The 7,907-nt window shown below is 40.3% G+C and overlaps 1 protein-coding gene across 2 annotated transcripts in view; it reads right to left on the reverse strand.

The window, feature by feature from the left end:
• The window catches only part of PRR5 (proline rich 5 (renal)), a 70,142-nt gene extending 63,877 nt beyond the window's left edge, over nucleotides 1-6,265 (reverse strand). Inside the window, exon 1 of one of the 2 annotated variants that reach the window (XM_010084573.1) lies at nucleotides 6,127-6,265. The gene's annotated coding sequence lies outside the window, so the exon portion shown is untranslated. The remainder of the gene's footprint in view (nucleotides 1-6,126) is intronic. The other variant, XM_010084572.1, reaches the window with a different exon arrangement.
• Between the last annotated feature and the right edge of the window lie 1,642 nt (nucleotides 6,266-7,907).

Genomic DNA, 7,907 nt, shown 5'->3' on the forward strand with positions numbered 1-7,907 from the left:
GGCCCGACAGCCAGGCCAGCAGCCCTGTGACTGGAACAGCTTAACTCCTGCAAGCCTTTATAAATCGACCAGTGTTCTGTCACGTGTGGGGTTTTTTTTTTTTTTAATAAAAGATGTCCTCCTTCCGGTTTTCCCAATGGCATGACAGGGGCAGCGGCAGCAGGGCCTGTCACTGGTCCCTTGTTCCCCTCAGGCAGCTTGTGTGTCACCCTGACTAGAGGGGGACAAAAACTGGAGGCCAGTACCCCTCCTTGGTGGGAGATGCTTCCCACAGGGGACACTGGTGTCCCCGGCAAGAAAATCGACCCTTGCCTCACGCTTCTTCTCTGCTCTCCACAGCCCGGCCTCGAATGGGGGGGGGCACAACAGCATTATGCTTTTAAGTGCTTCTTTTCTCATTCCTCCTCCTTTGAGCCACAGCAGCCACCACAAGCGGTGGTGGGTGAGGTGGGTCTGAGAGGCAAGGTGTACCAGTGGCTTCAAACCAGACGAGGCACCCGGGCATTTCCAGGCGGCCAGAGGGGCTCCCACACCATGTTCCTGGTGTGTACCTGCAAAGTGGCCACAGCGCTGCAAGTCTTTTGCTGCTCATCGCTTTTCACCAGGACACACATCCATAAATCTTTAGTCCCTGTTGTGACATTTTGGTGCTTGCGAATTGTAGGGCACTGGTTAAAAGATAGAGAGATGCAACTTTTTTTTTTTTTTTTCTTTTTTCTTTCCCCTGAGACTCAGAAAGGTCAGATTTAGAATGAATCTTGTCCTGTGTAATCTTTTGGCTTGGTTTGTATTTATTCCAAGTGAGTTCACCCATTTCTACTGCAGAAATAAAAGGTCATGAAACCAGTGAATTCTCTTTCTTCTAAAAGGGGTGAATCCCTTCTAGGGAGTGAATCACCAGTGAAGTGTACCAAAAGAAAAACAAATGCAAAAATATCTTCTGTGGGACTGTAATCACAGCTGGGTTTAATTATAAAATGCACAAGGGCACTTTGGATACCATTTGCATGCATCAATTTTTAAGCCATCTTTTTAATTTGATTGATGAATACAGGGAGGAAAAACAAAACTTTAACCTTTTTACTAAAAAAAAAAAAAAAGCCATCTTCCTTTTTGCAAGATTTGGCTATGCAGCAGAAGGAGCCAGCACAAAGATTTGCCCAGACTGGGAGAAGGGAGGAGAACAAGAAAGGGAGAGTTGAATCACTTTATACATAAAATAAATCAAACAATCCTGCCCCTCAGCTAACATTCCACATGTTAAAAAGGAGATATGTGCATATATATATGAGCATGTCATTATGTTAGTTTTATTAGTCATCTGTTTTAGAGATTGGCTCCAACTGAAAGTTCAGGATGCAGATTTGAACACACTAGGGAAGGATAGTATCTAGACTTGAACTTTTGACTCAGGCTGACATAAAGATAAATGGCTTTTTGAATACAGGTTTTTGGTTCATTGACTCCATTTGGGTTTCCTTGGTTTGTTTAATACAAGAATTTAGCGTGTCATATGAAACATAAACGCATCTAAACTTATTCTGCTGGAATAAAATTGAAAGTTTCAGTGTTTGTTTCCTGTATTGTACTGCTTCCTACCTAATGCGTTCAAAATAAAATCTTCTTGGTTCAAATGTTTTGAAGCATTTGTTTCAAAAAAAAAAAGGCAAAAGGCTTTCCAACTGTATTGTTGGCACCCAGTATTATTAAAAAAATAGTATAGGAGCCCTAATTTTTAAAGGCTGAATCCTTAATATTGTACAACTCTCTTTCCCTGTGAGAGAGACTAAACTCTTACAGCCAAAACAAAAGGTATCCAAAATTATTAGATGCTTTGCTGAGTTCTAGTGAAGAGGTTTTATGAAAATATGACCAGGACCCACTTGTATTTCACACTTTTTCTTACAACTTTATCATTCTATCTAGTCATCAATGTTAGGTGCTGAAACAGTTAGAAGTCCTTATTTCAGTTCAAACACACAACACAGGTTCTAAAGAAATAGAAAAAATAATCCATTTTCCAGCCCACATAATTCTTTTTTGTACCAGACATATGACTTTTTAAGGCCTTATTTTTGTAATTGTCATTATTTAACTTTTGGAAAGCTGTTCAAACCTCAGTGATGTGACCTGTCCTCCTTTGCTCAGCTCTGTGAAAGTTGATTGGGTTGCATTTGTGTGGAGTTGGGGAAAAAAGAGGAATGATACTATTGATATGAAAGATACTATTTTCTCCTTCCTTTACTTCCAGCGGAGTTCAACATAATCAATGTAAGACTTCAACCGTCATATAGAAGATAGTTATTTTACATAGAGTCAGATAGGCAGATCTATAAGTAGAATATTTATGCTTGTATTTACATTTTACTACTGTCTGTATTTTACTGAGATGATAAATAAGTAACAGGAAGAAAACTGAGAATAACATTTGTAATAATTCCTTCCTTTTCATTAAATTCTCTATAAGAGCTGTGAAGAGAGAGAAGACACTCATGACCACAGTGACAGCAGCGTAGTGACCTGGGAGGTCAGAACTGGAAGGTGCAATTAAGATGCTCTTGTGATAAAGTTCAGTCACCCTAGCTTGGCTTTCCATTTTTTAGGCTCATTCAACACTACCTACTAGCAAATGAGGTAATGGACATCGGGAGTGGGATATGTACATCTCACAAGCAGAGATATACAGGAAAATCCAGACCTCATTCTGTAGTCGCTGGAGAAAACTGGGCACATCCAGGGGGCACTTCATTGCATCCTATAAAGGATATTTAAACTTGGTCAGGAATGTCATGCTGGGGATGTGCCTGGTCTCTCCACGGACTAAAACACAATGCGAGTAGTTCAGATATGGATATGGTACTCCAAGCTGTAAATAGCAAAAAATAGATGAGATTAATGTCATCCCCAGTCTCTTACTGCCTGGTTGATCATGATACAAGTGTAACTAATCTGGCATCCAACGAATGAATGTTTCGTTTTGTCAAGTACCTGCCCTGACCCTAGATGAAGAGACCTTTGGGAGATGTCTTTGGTTTACAAACTCAGTTGGTATTTCTAGTAGGGAGACATTAAATTAGGAGTATTTCTAGGAGAGTCTGCTGCTCACCAAAGACATTGCAGGATTGAGAGAGAAGGGCCAAGTTTGTAGCCTTCATGGGACAGCCTCAACAGAAATGGAAAGGGGATTTGCTGGTTAAGAGCATCTTCTGGCTAAGGAATCAGCTGAAAGGGAAGAGTTTACAGAAGACTTGAGCTGAGGGCAACACCCACTCCAGCAGTGGGACAAGGAGAAATAAACAATAAATATACTGTCAAGTTCTCCTCTTCGTATTGGAGGAGGACAAAAAAAGGTAGCAAACAAAGAGTTACAATTTTGGAACTTCTCATAATACTAATTATGAAAAGATTGAGTGCTTATCAGCTTTGACACAGTAAATGGTGTTAACCTGTATTATCTCAACACTCTCCTACTGACTTCTGTCTCCTTGTGAGTACAGCAAACACATTACTTTGCTGTTTCTGATTCGTCCCCTGCCACGCCAAGGTTTCTGAATGCGCTAGATTTTAAACCTCTGACTTTTCCATGGAATAATATGGGACTCTGCACATCCAGAAAGTAAAACCTACATACAAGCATTTGCAAAGGCCATAGCCTGCTGATGTAAACTAATGGGGGCCTGAAACCGTCCATACATGTTCTCTATGGTCCCTGTTACAGCAGGACCAGACTCCTAAGACCTTTAAATTATATGATACCACAATGAAGAGCAAATAATACATGTAACTGTGAAAATATGCACACTGTTGGAATATAAAATTTGAATACAATGCTGCACTTAAAACTGTAAGCATCACTTAAAGTCTATTATATTGCCACCAAGTGAGAAGTTATGGCTTTTGCAATGAAAAAAACCCCAAGTGTTATAAAATGCTGGGTTTGCAGCAGGCAGGCAGTGTTTTTTTCATAAGGCATTGGTATTTCCAGTCAGCACACACTCTGTCAGGGTGGTGGTAAGTTGCTCAAGGCATAATGTCTAATAATGCCTCCTTGCATGGTGGGAACCCTGACCTGACTGTCCCATCATGGCAAGGTTACAGATTACATAGTAATCTATAAACAGTTTACAATGGGATAGTTTGCAAATGCTCTGCTAGAAACAGAAGTCATACACGTCTCTCTGTTTAGTCTGTGGGGCAGTTATTTACAGTACCAAGGATAAAAAGTTCAACAGCAAACAAAGCAAAGATGGAGTGTTCACAGCGAACTTTTCAAAATATTTCAGTGAGAGCAGCTTTTAGTTCTGCTGGCAATGGCTTGAATTCTCCTAGTAGCTGTATTTGGAGTTGCTGCTGAGAGAACTCAGTGTTTCAGAAGCGGGTATTTATTTTAGAGAGGGTTATGAAGTTCAGGAGCAGAAATTTTCTGGGTAGGCTTAAAATAATGGGGACAGAGGTAGAAGGAATTTCCTGACCGAGTTATATACCCAGCTTCTTCCCTCAACTTTTCCAGAGGAATTGCTTGTAAGAAAAAAAGCGATGCCCATACCCATACTCTTCGTGACCTGGGACTATCAAGTTCCTGTTGTGCCACAGGCTCTCTCTGCTACTGATACTGCTAACTCGCTTCTCAGGGAATCCAGAGAGGCAGGAGCTAACACCACCCTGGAAATCCTTAGGGAAAAAAGTGCAGCACAAGTGAAAATTATTTCTCTCACTTTTAAACATGTGTGTCCAGTTTACAGACCAAGCTAAATTCTGCTGTAGGTCACAACAGCCTTGCACTGGATTACGGTGCAGGGCCCCGGCTGCAGACCATTTTACATTGGTCCCCCATTACAGGGAACCATTTACCCTGGTAGACTGAGATAAGACCAAGTAACCACTGTAACAAAATCCTGCTACCACTGCAACGCAGTAGCGTGGAATAGGCATTCCCATTTACTGCTTGACACAAATTAGGAAGAAAGCATGCCTTACCACCAAGTAAATCAAAACTGAAGTTTTAAAGACTGAACCCTTTAAAAATACCTCTTTGCTTAAAAAACACACACAAAAAAAAAAAAGTTGAAGCCATGGCAGAGGTTAGATTCTGCAGCATAAAGTAAATAAATCTTTAAGAGAAAATAAGTCTCTTAATATGTTCGGAAAGAAAATTATTTTGGAGGACACTGGCAATTGTTTTCTGAGAAAATTTCTTAGTTGCTTTGAAAAAAATAAGAGCTACTACATGTGATGATAATGTTAAAAGAAAAACAGAACATCAAAGACAGATTAAGCACATTTACTTTCCTTTCACATAAATGCACACACGCACCCCCATACCCATTCTCCGTTAATGACTAGCATTTACTGCAAGTGGTTTCAAGAAATCTGTAAAATTTCCTGCTTCCTAAAAGCCTTGAATCTCAAACGCATATCCAATTCTAGCAATGAATATTAAGGAACTCTAGAGGGCTGTGCCAAGCATCTCTGCAGAAATAGCTGCAGCTGTGTAAGATATTACTACTGCTCAGCTGTTCAGTGCTGCTTCTTGCCACACCCACGTATACACATCAGTCATATATAGGTCATTTGAGAATTCCTGATATGCTTCAGTGCACAGTCAGCTGGGGCAGCTTAATCTGTTTCTGCAGTGGTTGTCTGACTATGATCTTGGTGAACAGTATTTGAACCCTCTCATTCAGCTCGAGGTCACTGGGATGGGTAACACCCAAGCTTTTGCATCACCCATTCTGGCTCTCTTCTTCAGTGCTTTTTTCCCCAAGTACATAATGTTAGTGAAGAGGCTCCTTTCAGAGAGCAGAAATTCAAGTAATTTTCTATATTGCTTGCTCACAACCCTGATTCAGCTGTAAATAGATCCACAGCTGAAAGTTCATGCATTACCATTTTTTAAGCTGCACTAAAGCTAGAGGGATGTAGACTGACATGAGCTGATGTTAAAAAAACCCAAAGTACTGCACTGTTATTCAGATGTTTTTCTCTGGCAGAAAATACAGTGGGTGCTATGGGAAATTTTGGAAGAGAGATGCTAACCCTAGTGAGTCCAAAAAACCGAACTCTCCAGGTGTCTGAAATCAGATACATCTTCCAGTTGCAAATAGTGTTGCAGAAACATATGCTTACCTGCTAAAAGGAGAAGAAACCAGGACTGAAAAGCAAACAGGGAAGACTCTGCAGGAGGTTTCCGAGAGTCACGCGAAAATTCTTGACAGGCGATACAATTTGGTTGAAAAAAGTCAGCCACTTGCAAAAAAGGCAGCTCTGCAACAAAAATGAACAAAAGTAGTATTGCACATACTACTATTCTCGGAATTGTTTCTCAAGAGTGCACTAATAAACTCATGCATGACACACGCAGAAGTGAAACAAGTGCTGCTTCATCTTGTCACTGATAGAAATAAACATTTCCTCTTGCACTTTTCCCTTTTCTGTTTTGTTCTTTTGCGCAAGCAACTCATTGACACCAATGCCAAGAGCTACACCTGTCACTAAAGAGGATGAGAGAGTTTCCATGAGCACATACAGTGCAAGTAGTTCTGCGTTCCAGCATTAAAGATGTGACAGAAAAAGGTTTGAAATATACTGTATGATCTGCAGTGATCACCTTTGGAGAACAGCTGTCCTATAAGGCCCAGAAAAGTCGTAAATGCCTAATTTAGAAATACTGGCAATTCTTTCTTTAGAGCTTCAAATGATGGCCGCAATATCATTGCCTGTCCTGAGCTGGTCTTGAGGTGCCTCTCTGAAACTACTATTAACACAAAAACCAGCCCCAGAGTGGGTATCTTGGTGCAGCACAGAATTCATAGTTATGCAACTTCTAATACTTTCCAATACAAACACATTCATAATTTAAAGACTTTCTTAAAAATCACTAGTCAATAAATATAAAACACAATTAGGAAAAAATATATATATACAGACATACATACACACAGGTATTCACACATATCGGCATCCACATTCTGAGTACAGTTCTTCACGCCTTGCGCTTTGCATAGTCATTAGTACCAGCTCTAACACACTGCTAAATTTAGTTAGGAACATATAGATGTCCTTTCTGACTCAGTTTATCCTGGTTACAAACCACTCTTGCTTTTGTGCTTGTGGCATTTCACACCCACTTTGCAAGGATGTAAATAACTGCATGTGTTTAAAAATATGTATTTTAAGGTTAATCTTTCCTGCGTTGGAGAGAACTAAGTAATCCCCTCATACTCCCACCTTTTGTCTGCTCTATGGGTGTGAGCTTCCTTTCTGTTACCACTTATTTTAGTAAAAATCAGAGGTGTTAGTTTAAATAACAGTGTTGTGCGAAGTCAGTGCATTTTGACTGCAATGCGTTAAGAAGCACACACACAAGCAGCTCAGCAGACAGCCTGCAGAACAGGAGAAATTATCCGCAGCTTGTAGGCTACAGAACCATCAACCGCTATTTTGAGTACTTGAGGGCAAGGAAGGGAGAGCAACCTTTTCAGTGACACATGTGCATCTGGGAGATGACACATGAAAAATCTGAAGTGAGGGATGTATAGCTAAAACACAAGATATGAGCATAGTACTCTGGATACAAACATGCTATACTAACAAAAACTCCTATGGACACAGCTAGATGTTGTATAGGAAAAACTGCTCTAAGCAAAGCAAGCTATGTCAGAGTACAGCTTTCTTGATACAGCTGGATTTATATTAGGAGCATCTGCCAAAACCACTAGAGTGGTCAGGACGCTGAGGTCTTCCAAAAGCTATGACCAACTGATCTGAGCTGGAGGCAGATACTATCAAATCAGGCATTGTCATGAACTTTGGCTATTTTCCCATCCCTGTTTAAAAAGCAAATTGAAGAAGATTCTTAACTTTCTAATTTAAAGTATATGAGAAACCCCACTGATTTTAGACTAATA

This window comes from Pterocles gutturalis, unplaced genomic scaffold (genome assembly GCF_000699245.1).
Source record: "Pterocles gutturalis isolate BGI_N339 unplaced genomic scaffold, ASM69924v1 scaffold2630, whole genome shotgun sequence".
In the NCBI taxonomy this organism is placed as follows: Eukaryota; Metazoa; Chordata; class Aves; order Pterocliformes; family Pteroclidae; genus Pterocles; species Pterocles gutturalis.